This window comes from Gadus chalcogrammus, chromosome 1 (assembly GCF_026213295.1).
Source record: "Gadus chalcogrammus isolate NIFS_2021 chromosome 1, NIFS_Gcha_1.0, whole genome shotgun sequence".
Classification (NCBI taxonomy): Eukaryota; Metazoa; Chordata; class Actinopteri; order Gadiformes; family Gadidae; genus Gadus; species Gadus chalcogrammus.
In genome coordinates, this window is record NC_079412.1 from 5,871,314 (window position 1) to 5,887,691 (window position 16,378).

Below are 16,378 nucleotides of genomic sequence, written 5' to 3' on the forward strand. Positions count from 1 at the left end.
AAGTAAAAAAGAAGAGAGAGCAATGACTCTGGCTGCCAATGTGAACATGCCATATAAATATATCCCCAATATTGAGCTACTCAGCTGAATTTAGGACAAGTGCACATATCATATGTACTCTTCTTGTTTGAAGACCCATAAGTTGATTATTACCAAATTACCAAATGTATATCAAATTCGCCTCACACCATGTTCTACCATCTTTCTCGGACACAGTCCTCATCATTAACAGCTGCCCTTAAAGAGCTTCTCCTTGGAGTTAGCCAACATCAAATCCAAAAGTCCCTTTGACGACACCAAAAGAACAAGATATTAGTTTGGAGTAGAGTAGAAGGTTCACAGCCCAGTTGGTGGAGTCTAGCTTTTCTACATTACACTATTATTTTAGTAACAGTGAAAAATAGCATAGCTTTGCTATGTTGGAGATCATAGAAAACATAGTCCACCAAGACATGGAAGAAGCTGCCATAATGTTGTATTTGAAAGGAAATCAATATAGACTTTTGTCATGTAGTATAATGAATAACTGCCTATTTAACATTTAGCATTTCTTTTACCAGCTTGTGGTAACCACTCTCCAGCTATTTTCCTACACGATATAGGCTATGTTGCTGCTTCTATTGAGACCTAAGTAGCCATGATCGACTAGGTCTACAGGAAATGGGAAAGCATTTTGAAAACTGAATCAAACTGTAGTAATGGTGCACTTATTTGTCTACTTCAAAAATACTATTAAATACTATTGTGTGTGTGTGTGTGTGTGTGTGTGTGTGTGTGTGTGTGTGTGTGTGTGTGTGTGTGTGTGTGTGTGTGTGTGTGTGTGTGTGTGTGTGTGTGTGTGTGTGTGTGTGTGTGTTGTTCAAGTGTATTGCCATGGAAACATGTTTGTAGCTTGCTGGTTCATACAATGGCAAACTGATCACATATTTGTGTATTTATTGTACAATCAAAAACATTCTCCTCTCAGAATCTCACCTGACCTCGGAAATGTCTACATTGTTGGCTGCTCTTGAGCTCCCAATCCCCAATTACTCTGTTACTGTTAATAAATGAAATTACGATGCATGCCATGTATAAAAAAGATGCATATCCTTGAAGGGAAGGCCTCTTCAATCCTAGACCTTTCCATCAATAATGACAACTTTGTGGTGCCTGTGACTCGGAAAGCAAGGAACCTGGGTGAGACACTAAATCAGGGATGGACAATTTTCCTGATAAAGAGGGCCAACATTTTTCATCATCACCATCAGAGGGTCACATGACCGTGAATTTCAACCAATCGCATATGAGAGAAGCTAGAAAATAATTCTAAATAAGAATAAAATATTTGGATATATAAATAAATATATATATATATATATATATATGTCTGTATGTTAATTCAACCAACATACATACATTTCATATTTTCCATTCCCAAATCCATTTTTTACATGCCTGTACTCTTGTTAAACGACAAATACAATAAGATTTAAAAGAAACAAGCACAGTGATTGATGGATTACTACATTAGTATTTGTCTCAGTGCAGAGGGCTCACAAACATAAGATAAGATAAGAAAATATGTATTGTCTGTCACAACTGACCGAAATTCAGAAAAAGACAGAGAGTCTAAAACAATGGCAATAGATTAATGCAAAAGAATGCAAGCAGTGCAAAGGGATGACTGAATGGAGCGAGATATGTTGCCTATTTGCTACTGTTCATGTGGTGATGGCAGTGGGGATAAAATACGTATTTTCGTGCCAACGGGACCCTGTAGCGTCAACCTGATGGCAGTAACTCAAAGGATTGGTGGAGGGTTTGGGGGGGTCCTGTGTAATTGTATTGGCTTTCCTGAGAACTGACCGGGTGTACAGTTCTGTTAGGGGGGTTTGGGGAGAGCCAATTATTTTCTGGCCTTATTTACTATCCGGGCAAGTTTTGTTTAGTGCTTGACGGTGAAGGTGTTGTACCAGGCTGAGATATTGAAAGTGACTATGGATTCAATGAATGAAATTCAAAACAGTAAACCACAGTTAAAATGTCCTTGCTGACATTAAAAACTCTCTGTCCCAAGGTATTTAAAAACGTCAACTTGTTCAACTTGTTGTCCGTCAAATGGGCTACTAAGGCCATGTCGTCTGCATACTTTGAAGGGTCATTCATTCTCCACTGTAGGAAATGTTGTTGGTGTAGACAGAGAAGAGAACGGGGGATAAAACACAACCTTGGGGGACACCAGTATTTAAAACCAGTTTTCTCAATTTAAAACCATTCACATGCAATTGTTGTGGCCTGTCCTGTAAAAGCTTTTAATCCATAAAATCAGTGTAGGGTGGACCTGTAGCTCCACTAGGAAATGCAGCAGTGTATATATGTGAACAGTATTAAAAGCAGAGGAAAAGTCCATAAAAAAACTCATAAAAAAGCCCCTTTCAAGCTGTGACCTGTACTTTGGTAGCAACAAAATAACTTTGTGGTCAGAATGACCAATAGGAGGAAGAGCTTTTGAAATGTATGCATTTTGAATGGTACCATAGCATAAGTCCAGTATTTGTGCATTCTAGTGGGGACTGTAAACATATTGCTCAAGGTTGGCTAGATGTGTGTTGATGTTGCATTTGTTAAAATCCCCTAGTAGAAATACTGGTGGATCAACAGTTTGACCTACAGGGCTGGAGTAGCTGTCTACTATTTGTTCACCAGCCATTGTAAAATCAGGTCCAGGTACATATACTAAAATTATATGGGAGAATTCTCAAGGTAAATACTGCTTCTAAAGAGTCATGAGTTCTTAGTGCTTGCAGCTCTGAGGCCGCGTTTACACGAAGGGAACTTTTTTGAAAACGATAGTGTGCACAATGTTATTTTTGAAAACGGAGGGGGGGAAATATTCGTTTCTATAAATACCCTGCTACGTATTAACGTGGCCTGAGTCTCTCTGACAGTGAATTTGCCCAGTTGTTGTTGACAGCTATACAGAGCCCGCCCCCAATCGACTTCTGTGTTCTCTGTGCATCCCTGTTGAAGCGTATGACATTAAAGCGTATGATTAAAAATCCACATCATCTGATAGCCATGTCTCTGTAAAACAGAACAGACTTGTCAGCCAATAGTCCGAATCACTCACGAGTGTGGACAGCTCATCAGACTTGTTCCCGAGCGATCTTACATTTAACAGAGTTATGGCAGGTCTTTCTGCAACCTATTTGATTTACACCAGTTGATTACACAATTCACAAGGGTTTGTGCTGACACTCAAACCATCATTGATTTAATACTTGTATCAGATCAATCCAAAATATTGAAAAGTGGAGTAATTGACTATGGCCTCAGTGATCATTCTATGATTTTCTGTACACCCAAAATCAAAAAAGTGCAGTTAAATTGCCATAATACAATTAAAGCCAGATCTCTGAAAAACTACAGCAAGGATGCTTTGTTTACACTCTTAAGGGATACAGATTGGTCTCCAGTATTCAATTGTGCAGAGGTGGATAAAGCTTGGGTATACTTTAAATCATTGTTTCAGGTAGCGGTTGACACTATTGCTCCAGTAAAAAACATCAGAATTAAAGTCAGAACAGAGCCCTGGATAAATGCTGACATTTTAAAAGCCATTAAGAAAATAAATGGTCTTTTTAATTAGTCTAGGAAGAGTAAAGATGAGAATTTGTTCATGGAGTATAAAAAACAAAGGAATGAGGTACACCGATTGATAAGGAAAGCCAAGCCAAATAGCAGAAAATAGGAATGACCCAAGGAAGACCTTGAAGCTTTTAGGGTACAGTAAAACAGTCAAGACTAAATCTTTTAACCTCAATCTAGATATTGAAGGCACAGTTATATCTGATAAATTAACGGTGGCAAACAGTTAAAATCAACACACTGGTGAAAAAGTTGCCCAACCAGGCAGGGCTCTATGGTGACAATCATGTACAACAGTTTTATCTGCAGAAGGGAGTCCAGGCATACACATTTTCTCTGATGAAAGTATCCAATGATTCAATTTTTCAAAAGCTTAATAGTCTAAATCCACAAAGCAAAAGGTTTGGATAATATTCCCACAAGGTTCATTCAAGATGCTGCAGAAGTTATTGCTCCATGCATAACCCATCTAACCAATTTGTCCATTGAACAAAGCACATTTCCAAACAAATTTAAAAGGGCAAGGGTAACTCCCTTATACAAAAAAGGAAGTAAATTAGAGCAGGGAAACTATCGCCCTGTATCCATCAGAGCATGTGAGCGGAGCGGAGCGTGGAGCGGGTGGTGGAGCGGAGCGGAAGAAATAGGTTGGAGCGGGTTGGAGCGCAGAGCGGTTTTAAATTCAAAGGCCGGAGCGGGGATTTCACTCCGCTCCAGTCCGCTCCGATTTTAACTGCTTCTAGCGGCTTACATGTAGGTGGTTCACGTAGAATAGAATGGGTTTCAATGGGAGCATCCAAGCAACCTGATTGGATAAAACGCGTCACGTGAGACCCTTCCACCCCCCCCACCCCCGCAACACTGGCTCCTCGTGTGCCCGCGAGAGTAGCAAGATGGAGTTTGGGAAGTAAATTTGAGCGGAGCGTGGAGCGATTTCGCCGGAGCGGCAGGAAATTTAAGATGAGCGCGGAGCGGTTTTGAGCGGAACGCCCTGGCACAACGTTGAGCAGCAGAGCGAATGAGCGGACATCCTCCCGAGCGGGGAGCGGGAATTGCGCGGCGCTCCGCTCCGCTCACATGCTCTGGTATCCATACTATGTTGCCTCTCAAAAATAATAAAGGGTTGTTTATGAGCAGATAGAAAACTACTTATCCTCACACAATCTCCTTTATGAATTTCAATCTGGTTTTATAAAGGCACACTCTAGTCTGCTTTATTTGATGGATCACATCAAGGAAGAAGTGAATGAAGGAAAATATTGTGGTATGGTTATGTTAGATCTTCAAAAAGCTTTTGACACAGTTTACCACACTATTCTGTTAGCTAAACTCAGGGCCTTGGGTTTCAACAATACATCACTTCAGTGGATTCAGTCCTATTTGGAAGGCAGAGAACAAGTAGTGGATGGAAATGGGATTATATCAAACCCACTTCCACTGTCATGTGGTGTCCCCCAAGGAAGCATCCTAGGGCCTCTATTTTTTCTGCTTTATATCAATGACATGGAGACTACTTGTACCTGCAACCTCCATCTTTATGCAGATGACTCAGCCCTCTTAAAGTCTCTCACTAAGTTCAGAACTTCAGAAGGTCAATACATGGCTGTCTGAAAACAAGCTGTCCCTCCATTTAGGTAAAACTGAATCAATATTCTTTGGATCAAATTCAAAATTGAGGAAGTCACCTGGGGCCTGTACTACGAAGCTCGATTAGAGGGTTAGCAAGGTATGTTGAGCTGAAAGCCTGGGTTAGCTGTACCACGAAAGTCGGTCTCTCTAAGTGTCGCTGTATCACCATGGTGACTTACGCTCGCAACCAAACCTGGTCGGGAGCAGCTTTTCAGCTTAGTCTACCCGGAGATCGGCTACTTATATCGGTGTGTGCAGCATCCTAGCCCCTCCTCCGACAATGGCGTCACCATTTGTGGGTGTTCCCGTGGACCTCGGGGCACTTATCGTACATGCGTCTCTCCGGAGACAGAGGGTTTTTCGGAACAGAACCAATCCCTTGGCATTGTCTGACGATATTCTTTATGAGAGATACAGATTCTCATCAGAGGGTATTGGTTATTTGATCTTCCTTGTTGGACCGTATGTAGTCAATGCTACACAAAGAAGCCGTGCACTTACTAGCCGCGTTTACATGGACATCTGATCCGCATAGATTTCTATGCGGAATAGAAAATGATCATATATACGCCTCATTCGGAATACAATTATCTGTTCGGCATAGAATTCTATGCCGAATAGAAGTGGTGGTGTAGTCCGGTTCAATCGACATGTATACACTTATTCCGAACAGATTGGGGTTTAACTTAGAGCAGCTGCAGTAGTTTGCAATTGGTCCACTGAGCTCCGTTAGTACTTTTATGCACACCGAACTTGACCGCTGTCAAGGAAAGTGGATTTATTGCCTGATTCACGTGTTCGTAAGTAGTCCGGTAAGCGTGTGCGGTTGCTAAGCGATGGGACATGGGTGTTTATTAATGACGTGTCCGCGTATCGTAGTGTCCGCGCGCGTCCGAGATAACTGCAAATGAGTAGGCTACTACTAGTACTTTTGCATGCTGAACGTTAAAATACTTATTAACTTAGAGAGACCACTCTCTACCACCAGTCTTGGCTGCGGACCACATTCAAATTCCTCTTGTTTGCGGCGGAGGTGGTGGTGAATATAAAGATCGGACGTAGCTGTGCTGTCCTCCTTCTTAATTGAAGGAGCAGGCAAAGAAAAGCTCTCTCCTGCTGTGCTTTCATTAAAATCAAACTCACAATGCCAAATAGTGATAAGACGTCCATTATGTCGCCGCCGGTCTAGAGATGTGTCAGGTGTGCGCGAGAGACATAACGGACACTTTTGTTACTGCCATGTATACAGTAGGGGATCACATTTTAGGAACGGATCTATTCCGCATAGAAATCTCTGCGGATCAGATGTGCCATGTAAACGCGGCTAGTGTTGCGCAGTGTGTCTGTGTTTCAAGTTCGAAGGTGGCCCCGCACGTTCAACTTACATTAACCTATAGTCAAGTGCCGTGTTGTCCATTATCCCTTATATAACCGCTATGTCAGTGACACAATTAGGCCTAGGCATTTTTTATTCTACAAATTAATATTATAGCTGTGAGAATTGTAAAGAAAAATCACCTCCATAGTCGGAAAACTAAATCATAGGCTAGTTTCACCTGAAATTATTCAAATGGATGCTTACAACTTACCACATTGAATATTATTTTAATATTTATTTTTGACTTGGCCCCATGTTCATAGGAGCAAACATGGGGCCCCACATATATATGGGGGTAAAAGGGATGATGATGCATAATATTTTTTAGACAATATGCAGAATCTTTTCACTTACGAATTAACACGGTAGGCTATTTTTTGCCAGCACGCCACCCTAGCCATATTATGGGCAACCGTGTTCCCCTTGGCTGTGATTTGAACTTCGAATTCCTCGTAGGAGTTAATAATAACACACTGCTCGCCTTGGATGAAATACACCGCTCTCACGCGATTTATTTTGCATAAGGGTGAGTCAAATGACGCGAGAAACGCCCCTTTTATGTTAACGCGCATTGAACCTGAAGCGGAAAACCTGGTTAAACTAATTGAATCTAAAGTGAGCGTCGTGGTACCATTTAACTCTGATTGCGAGTTGCGGCTCTGTCGAGCCAGGTTTTCCCAAGAAAGCCCTGGTATGTTCAGCGAGGTCCGTGGTATACCCCCCTGGATTCAAGGTGGTAGTGGGTGATTCTGAGATCACAGCCAAACAAACTGACATACTAAGGTTACATTTTGGACAATAAATTAACCGGGGAGGGTATGGCTGTGAAGGTTATTTCCAAAATAAATCAGAGAATAAATTTTCTGGCTAGAATATCCCACCTAATTGATAGGAAAGCTCTCGAGATACTGGCTGGGGCCCTAGTACAAGGCCACTTTGCTTATGCATGCACTTCATGGTTTACAAACCTCCCAAAAATCCTCAAAAAGAAGTTACAAACATCTCAAAATAAACTAGTAAGGCTGATCCTTTACTGAAACTAGTAAAGCTACAACCTCTCACTCATCTCACTCCTGCTCATTTTAGTAGCCTGAAGTGGTTGAAAGTAGAGGATAGAGTAAACTATATACAACTGTGTATGGTGCATAGAATTATTAATATTATTTATGTATATATTTAGGCAATTACTACTCTAGGATACTAAACACACATATCTACTCCACAAGGAGAAGTGCAACTGATCTGGTGTTGTTCAGATTCAGAAGTTTTATGGGAAAGGGCTCTTTTTTTATATTCAGCTGCAGTTTTATGGAATGGGTTACCTGCTAGTATGAAAACAATTTTTTCTCTTGTCAGTTTTAAAACAGCCTTAAAAAAATGGTTGAGCAGCAGACAGTCATAGGGATATTTATTACGGTGTTTCTTTTATAGATTGTTATGAAATGTATATTGATATGAATTCTGAATGTGTGATTGGAATGTCATATTTTATGAATTGTGAATGTGTGATTGGAATGTCATTTTTTATGAATTGTGAATGTGTGATTGGAATGTAATTTTTTATAAATTGTGAATGCGTGATTGGAATGTAATTTTTTACTTTGTTCCCACATGTACATTACATTTAACACACACATTACAGCTATCAACATGCTGACACTACAAAGGGACCATAATGGAAATAAGCCGATGGGCTTTTTTGTGTCATCCTTTTGACCTGATGTACATTTGTACACTTACCTTTGTACATGTGTGTCAATAAAGAATTTCAATCAATCAATCAACCAGGTTTAGTTAGTCGGATGCCTCTTTTACGCAGTCTGTTACAAATCCCACCTCTAGACCCTCTTTTCACCTGTGTTCGCCTCTGCTTGTTACCACGGATTAACTCCGGAGGTATCTGGTTTGTTAGGAGGGATACCTGCGATGGCTCCAGGTGAGCGCGGTTTCAGCCCCAACAGCTGGTCTTGCAAATAAACGAGCCTGCCCGGGTAGGTGGCGATGGAGTTGCCGGTCCAGAGAAAAGTCCATTTACACAGCATAAGCTCATGATGATTAGCCAAATGCAAGCTTAATATAGCACTATTGTTGATAAAATCTTGCCAAACGTAAAAACAACACACGATAAAACACAACAAACGCCGAAATACACATAAAACCTGATCGGCAGAAGAGGGATAGGTGATAGCGCAATTTGTGATTGCATCACAGCCTCTAGCAGAACCATAAAAAAAAATAACACTAATAAAAAATACATTTTTGGCGGGACGCCAGTTGCCCATCCCTGCACTAAATGATCCTTTGCTGCGACCGATCCCTCCTACATTTTCATGCTGTACAACATCAGGGGGAAACATCCATTCTACAGCCAGGCCATGCATGTTTTGGGTCAGGCTCTTATCATCTCGCATGTAGACTACTGCAACATGCTTCTGGCTGGTCTGCCTGCATGTACCATTCTTCCTCTGCAGCTCATTCAAAGTGCAGCAGCATGGCTTGGAAACTACCCAAGTTCTCCCAAACGACGCTACTCCTCTGCACCCTGCAGAGGCCACCAGTGTCTGCTCAAATCCAATTGAAGGCACTGGTACTTGCTTACCGTACTGCAAATGGCTCTTGCCATCCTACATCCAGTACATAGTGAAACCTTACACCCCAGCCTGTTTACCATGCTCCATTACTGCCAAACAGCTTGTTATTCCAGCACTAGAGGCGCCCCTATCTGCCGCTCAACAAAATCTGGATTGTTTGCTGTCCTGACTCCAAAATGGTGAATGAGCTCCCCACTGACATCAGGAAAGCCGATACCCTACTCATCTTCTGCAGTAGACTGAACACGTATCTGTACAATATGCATATTAGCCTATGAAATAATAATAAATAACATTCTTTATTGCACTTAAAACAGTAACCCTATTTGATCAATGTTATGTACTCAAATTATCCTTGCACTTATATTAATCTTCAGTGTTGAATGCAATTATTGTAATTTGCTTTGGACAAAAGTGTCCAAAGCAAAAGTGTTAGCAGAGCACAGATCTAAGCCAAGGCACCGGCTAGATATAAAAGGGCCGGGCTTGGACGGAGCCGATTGGCTGGTCTGAAGTCCGAAGACACCCCACAAGGCCCATTGTTAGATTGGCGGGCCGGGGAGGTTAACCAACAATCCTCATGAGCCCTGGACAAATCTGTGCTTTGAAATATCCCGCACACAGACACAGAAATCGTTTTTTCACTGCCAAATAGGACCCGTCTTATACCGTCTTTTTCCCGGCATTGTCCTCGCATTTACACTGGCCGAGGTAATTTACCGGCTTGATTTCCATCCCAATTTCTCTTCAACTCTACACACATTGGGGCTATCAGTTTCATGTAAATGCGATAAGACGGCATTGGGCAGGACTTGGGTAGAGGTGTTGATGACCTAGCAACATGTTCTAACTGGAGAGCTTTGGAAAACCGCGAGCTGCTGACCATCATGGGAGATAAGTCGATGCAGTTGCATTTAAAGAAGACATTTAAAGATGCGATCTATGAGAAATTAGCAGATATTTTTCCTTATGAGACTTTTGTCTGGATAAAAATCAAGTGGTAAGCAAAATAAAGAATATGTTGGCGTTTTTGCACTTGCAAATAGTTAATCGCATTTGCAGCCTGCACTCAGATGTAGTCTAATCCGTCCTATTTCAAACTTCTCCTTTCTGGCCAAATTACTGGAAAAAGTGGCTGCTTCACAACTTCAGTCCTTTCTCACGAAAAATAAACTTTATGAGCACTTCCAATCTGGTTTCCGTCCACATCACAGCAAAGAGACTGCACACTTTCGAGTCGTAAACAACCTTCTCTGGTCTGTTGATAATGGTTCCCCAAACATTCTCATCTTTCTGGACTTAACTGTGCATTTTACACAGTCAACCATAATGTGCTCATCACCCGCCTGTCAGTTCTTGGTATTGCAGACATAGCCCTCCACTGGTTCCGGTCCTACCTCTCCAATAGACAAAAAAAATTCACTCTGGGCCCTCACAAGTCTTCCACAAGCCCCGTCACTCGTGGTGTCCCCCAGGGTTCTGTTGTTGGGCCTTTCCTCTTCCTCATATACATCCTTCCCCTTGGCCAAATCATCCATAGACATGGCGTTCAATTCCATTGCTACGCTGATGACATCCAACTATACCTCATTACAACATCCTCCCCTGATTCGCTTCCCAGCTCACTAACTAACTGCATATCTGACTTCAACACAGATAAAACAGAAATCCTCATCAATCCCAAAACTCAACGGTCCAAATCACAAAGTCTCAGTTTGAATATTGATGGAACACTAGTACAATCTGCTTCCGTTGTCAGAAACCTTGGCATACTGCTTAACCCCTCACTCAGTTTCAATCCCCTCGCTAAGACTGCATTCTTCCACCTCCGCAACATAGCCCGCATTCGGCCCTTCCTCTCTACCTCTGATGCACAAACCCTGGTTCACTCCTTCATTACCTCACGTTTAGAATACTTCAACTCCCTTTTCATTGGCCTCCCAACTAAATCACTTCAAAGATTGCAATATATTCAAAATTCAGAAGCCAGGTTACAGGTCATAACAAGCAATCTGATCAGATCACCCCTATTCATTAATCCCAAAGGTGGACGATGAGAACTGATTCCGAAAACAAGAGAACTGATTCTTTTTTCTTTTTTTTTAAACTACAAACGAACAGAGCTTCATCTCCCACGACCTTATATTAATTGAGTTTAAAACGTTCTCAACGATTCAGCCAATGAGAGCAGGTAGCAATCGCATTGCCATAGCCCATGGGTAAACAAATGATAAGGCACCACCAAACAAGTTAACTAAGGATCACTGTAGGTTTCAATATCAGGCAAGCACTTCATGTTTTTTTTATTTTGTTCTACATCAGAATTGCATGAGTATTGTTTTTCGGACCATTACGAGTCATGTTTGGTCTAGTTGCTAACATGCTTCACTGCTTATTAGCGCTTCTTGGAAGACGGCATTTAATTCTTACTGCACCCCATTATGTACCAAGGATATTTATGAAAAAAAGGCACGTATGTACATTATATATATGCTTAATATTTACACTTAACCTGGGTCATTTCTCCAGAACATTATAAAGTAGTAGGCTACATGGGGAGCGTGTCTATGTTCCCCGGGTCCTATGTTCCCCGGGTCCTATGTTCCCCTCTTTGTATGAGACTGGGGAACATAGGACCCTTTTTTTAAAAAAGGGTCCTATGTTCCCCGATATGTATGTGCCGGGGAACATAGGACCTTTTTTAAAAAAAAGAGTTCTATGTTCCCCGGTCTGTTACTTTTTCCACCATTACTGCCAAATTCCGGCCGAGATAACTACCATTGCATGTCTTTACCTTTTGTGGAAGAGGGAGAGACGTCGGAGAACCTGACGCAGTCCATTCATACGACGGTAAACAAACCCCGAGAAGCCCAATCCCTACGAGAGCTCCCCGCGCTACGGCCATCCGGAGGCGCACAGAGCTTTTGGCCGTGATATTATTATACAATTATATTATATTATATACTATCATATAAAGAGCTATGGGAGTCGCAAACGGCAACAATAATTTTATCCTCCATGCTGCAGTTCACCCCGTACTGCACCGTCTGCACTGAGTTGGCCGGTTGAACGCTGATTGGCTGTTACGTTACACATGTCACTCAGTGGCCACGCTGTTGAACGCCGATTGGCTGTCATCACGCGAATGTCGCGTCGAAGTTTAAATATTTTTAAAGATTGATAGATTGCGGTGAACATAGGACCCTTTTCCCAGAAAAGGGTCCTATGTTCCCCGCTTTTCCGAAAAAGGGTCCTATGCTCCCCGGTATGTATGGCTACAGGGGAATATAGGACCCTTTTTGGGAAAAACGGGGAACATCTGACCTTTTTTAAAAAAAAGGGTCTTATGTTCCACGAACGGGGAACATAGAACCCGGGGAACATTGGACCCGGGGAACATAGGGATGACCCCGCTACATGCATGTTGATTAACATTTATTCCATAATTTCCGATTCCCTGGCAAATGACGTAACAGACCATCTGACTTAACGAACAAATCAAACAAACGAATAAAACGAACGAATTGTGATAGTGAATGGAACTGAAAGAACTGATTCCTGGAAAATAATCGTTTTTGCCCATCCCTAGTCCGGAATGAAATTCAAAATTCTTCTTCTCACCTTCAAAGCCCTCCATGACCTTGCTCCTCCTTACCTCTGTGACCTTTTGACCCCTTCTACTCCATCCCGCTCACTCAGATCATCGGACCACATTCTCCTCACTGTCACCCGCACCAGACTTTCTACCATGGCTGGCAGGTCTTTCAGTGCCATGGCCCTGGAACTCCCTTCCTTAATCCCTCCATGATTGTCCCTCCTTCACTCTCTTTAAAGCACATCCCAAGACCTTTCTGTTCCAAGAACACTTAGGCTCTTCTACCACCGGTGCATAGAGCCTCTTTATAGATTTTTTTTTAATCTTTTTTCATTTGTGCTGTTGCTGTCTTGTTCTATGTGTGCTCATGACAATGTAAAGCCGGCTCCTAGACAAAGGCAGAATATACCCCCTCGGTTTTACAGAGGCAAGACAATGAAATTGCAACATCTGCCAAACAGCATCTGTACCGGTTTGGCAGTGTAAAAATGCCTAGAGATGGCGCGAGAAACATAACCTGGGTGGCAGAGGTCATTATTTTTTAGATGATGATACGGTGTCCCTCCTAACCTACTTCGGACAATAGGTACCATGTTTGAGGGCAAAAGAGCAAAGGTGGTAACCCCAGATGGCGACAGTGAGGAGTTTGACATCCTAGCAGGGGTGTTACAAGGAGACACCCTCGCCCCCTTCCTCTTCATTATAGTGCTGGACTACGCACTTCGCTCAGGCAAGCCATCAGGGGACGAGAGCTGGAACTCGGCTTCACCATTAGACCGAGGAGGTCTAGGAGATTCCCTGCCGTAGTCCTACCAGACCTGGGCTATGCAGACGACATCAGCCTGATATCGGACCGTGTAGAGCAGGCACAGGAGCGCTTCACCAGAGTGGAGACGGAATGTGCCAAGGTTGGTCTTAGGCTCAATGGCAAGAAAACCGAGGTTATCACCTACTACATCCTCCCGGACCATTCCCCTCTAATTACAACAGGGGGCATTGCTCTGAAGGTAGTCAATGACTTCAAGTACCTGGGCTCATGGGTGAACTCATCAGAGCAAGACCTGAAAGTGAGGAAGGTGCTCACTTGGAGGGCCCTGAATGGCATGGCCTGTGTATGGAAATCCAACCTCCCCAGAAACATCAAGCTCAGCTTCTTTTACGCGACCGTGGAGTCTGTTCGACTGTATGGCTGTGAGTCTCTGGATGTCTCTGGATGGGTGCTATTCCAGAATGCTCCGCACAGTACTTAACATCAACCAGAGCGTGCATGTTACCAACAAGCATCTGTATGTCGGGCTACCCGGGCTTAGCAAAAGGTAGCAGCCAGGAGAATGAGACTGGCCGGTCATTGCCAGAGGCACCGCAAGCTTTCAGCAAGCAGGCTGGTGCTATGGGAACCAACACACGGGCATCGATCAAGAGGACGTCCCACACCAACATACGTGGACATACTTCTGAAAGATGTGGGAGCAGAAAGCACTGGAAAACTAGCCAGATGCATGGAGGATCGAGAGGATTGGATGGAAGCACCGCTGGAGGACTCGTCCGAGGACGACCAAGAGATGACCTCAAAGTGTCTTTATCTTCTTTCTCTCTTAAGTAAATGATCCCTCAATGGCACGTTTTTCTCTGAACTTTACATCAGGAGTTGCACTGTCTGACTGTTGCACTGCCAATCCTTACAGTTCGTTTATCGCTTCTTTCTTTCCTTTCAGGACGATCTTTTGGAGTAGTTCCTTGACATCTTTAATTTTCCTACATTGTTCTCATTCTCAGCTTTTTTTATTTCAACCTTTTTTCATAAATGTATTGCTTTCCTTGTCATCTCTACCTTAGTTTCTCCTCCACATTTGGCGCTCTACCTATCCATCACGAATGACCTTTTCATATGGTGAGTCAGGGGTTGCAGTGTACCCAATACAATTATCCCTCCTTCTCATTATGTGGTCCAGGTCACAGCAGCAACAAGAAAGAGCCATCTACATTTTTTTTTTAAGCACACAGTCAGTAGAAGCTTTTTTTTCATTCTATGGCAGGCACTCAAAAAACAACAACACTGTCTCAAAGCTGTCATAGTAGCATCATCGTATACAAGCACTTACTCATAGAATAGTTTGATAAGAAAAAGATTCAAGGTCACGCTTTCAAGATAATTTCCCATATATTTCACACATATTTATAAACCACAATACCGCCAAAGAATATACTAACACGTTCCACTGTGGACATCAAAAGAGAACAAAACAAGATTGCAATGCAGATTTGAATAATAACAAATATAACCAATGTCATTTTTTGTAAGGTGGATGAGGAATCCTTCTCAAAGGACACACTGGGAAAGGAATGTGTCTGTGAGTGTCTTCTGCTACATGAGGTAGACAGTGTCGGCTCAGTGAGAGCACTGAAAAGCATATCAATCTTACACTCCACTTCTATCCTTGCCACCCACACACACACACACACACACGTACATCCACACAAACAGTGACAAACTCATGCACGCAAAAACAAAAAAACACAGAACACACACTTTCAAACACCACACAGAAACAAATAATCAAATACACAAAAACACACACAAATGCACAAATACTAATACCAATAACACACACATAAGGCACTAGAATAGCACTAGATAAATGCTTTGTATTCAGACATCATTCTCCACATGCAGATTGGGTAACATTCAGACGGTCACCGGCTCCAAGGAAGCCTTAGCATTAGCAGCCTTCGGGTTAGCATGTGTCACTCTGCTTGACTGTCTATGTCAGCAGCTGGAGAGATCAATCCCTCTGCCTGGATGGATAAGTGACGGGCACCAACGCAATCTGGAATGAATTAAGTTTCTTAATGTCTTGGGTTGATCTTTGCCGACACTGATCACTGAAAGAAAATTGAAAACAAGTCGTGATTATCATGTGATTATCAACACCATCCGAGATGCTTTTGAAATAAGCACGTTGAAAAAAATTAGTCACTGTTGCTAAAGGAACTGAAGGGAAAATAGTATTTTGGATGTGGCTCAATGAGAACTCCAAAGCAACCTTTTTCCTAAAACTAAAAGGTATTAGAGAACACTTTGTAAGCATATAAGACACGACAGAAGCAGTGACAGTAGTTCTACTTCTGATGCCCATATTTCTAATGGAATTGAAAGAGGGTGAGGAAAAATACATAATAGGGCCCCTTTTAATAAGTCACCATGGCGATCTGGTCAAGCCAGTTCAGATAAATATAGTGTTTCCGGTAACCTAATTCGTTTTCCCACAAGGAAAGGTTTTCAACTCAAAATGCCCTGATTGCAATATAAATAAGAAATAATTAGGTCAAATATGAAATTTGTTTTATGAGTTTTATGATAAAAAAAGCTTCTGCGTTCAACTCTAATAATCCTTACCATAAGGAACTAAACAAATCAATATAATTTTTTTTATAGATTCCTGTTTGGTTAAATATGGGTTAACACAAATGATATACCTAGTTCTTGTGGGTTTTACCAAGGTGGTGGGGCTGACAAACATGACCTTCCTTTGTCATCCTCCCAACCAAACACAT

At 42.2% G+C, this 16,378-nt stretch overlaps 1 protein-coding gene across 2 annotated transcripts in view; it reads right to left on the bottom strand.

Moving 5' to 3' along the window:
* The window catches only part of LOC130374993 (copine-5-like), a 76,569-nt gene that overhangs the window by 31,395 nt on the left and 28,796 nt on the right, over window positions 1–16,378 (bottom strand). The gene's annotated exons all lie outside the window — the stretch shown is intronic.